Genomic DNA, 1,111 nt, shown 5'->3' with positions numbered 1-1,111 from the left:
GGTTGTAACTAATATTAGTCCTGTAAGAAACCCCTGGGAGTGAGCCAGGTGGAGTATCACTAGGCAAACTATTATTTGTTACCTTAACACTAATAACATAAAATCTACCAGAGCAAACATTTCTAATTTCATAAGCCTTCCATTTTTCATGCATGTCCTTTTACACAGATATTCAGCACAATATATATATACAAAACAAGCAATTCTAAATTAATGCACAATATAACTACTACTGAGTAGCTCTCCATGCTACTCTGTCAAGTACAGCTTCTTTCATTTGTCAGATCTTTGTATAGGTTTTGGTGTTATCAAGCCAGTGTATTCTTTGCTTACCCCTTCTTGTTCCACTAACCATTGCTAGAATTACTGATTTTTCCAATGAATTTGAACATGTGAGATAGCCAGAGTAATTAGTTCTAAATTAATGTACAATCAATCAACCTTGAAGATCTTCTAGTCTAACCCCCTGCTCAAGCAGGAGACCCCATACCATTTCAGACAAGTGGCTGTCCAGTCTCTTCTTAAAATCCTCCAATAGTAAAGCACCCATAACTTCTAAAGCAGGGGTGTCAAACTGCCGGACCACGGCCGGATGCTTCATGCCAAAACTGTGCCAGGCAATGGAAAAAAAGTCGCAATACGTCGTGATACGTCACGTGATTTGCGAATTTGACATCCCAGTTCTAAAGGCAATCTGTTCTACTGAGAGCAATTAACCAGTGGAACAGCTTGCCTTCAGAAATTGTGGGTGCTTCATAACTGGAGGTTTTTAAGGAGAGATCAGATAGACATAGATAAATTTGAAATTTTTAAGCAACTCAAATTAATTCATTACTCCCTAGTTCAGTGGTTCTCAACCTTTTTAATGCCGCAACCCCAACCGGTCGTAAGTTGAGGACTAAACCGGTCGTAAGTCGAGGACTAAACCGGTCGTAAGTCGAGGACTACCCAACCGGTCGTAAGTCGAGGACTTTCCCTGCCTGGGAGCGCCGCACATGCGAGGTTCCGCCCCCTGCACTGGCAGAGGCGTAGCTGGCAAGCGGCAGAGACGGAGCAGGCCGACCACCAGCTGGCCCAGCCCAAGGGAGGTAAGGCACCCGCCGGAAAAGGG

Source organism: Protobothrops mucrosquamatus, unplaced genomic scaffold (assembly GCF_001527695.2).
Source record: "Protobothrops mucrosquamatus isolate PMUCROS unplaced genomic scaffold, P.Mucros_1.0 scaffold2851, whole genome shotgun sequence".
Lineage (NCBI taxonomy): Eukaryota > Metazoa > Chordata > Lepidosauria > Squamata > Viperidae > Protobothrops > Protobothrops mucrosquamatus.
This window is presented reverse-complemented; position numbering follows the sequence as displayed.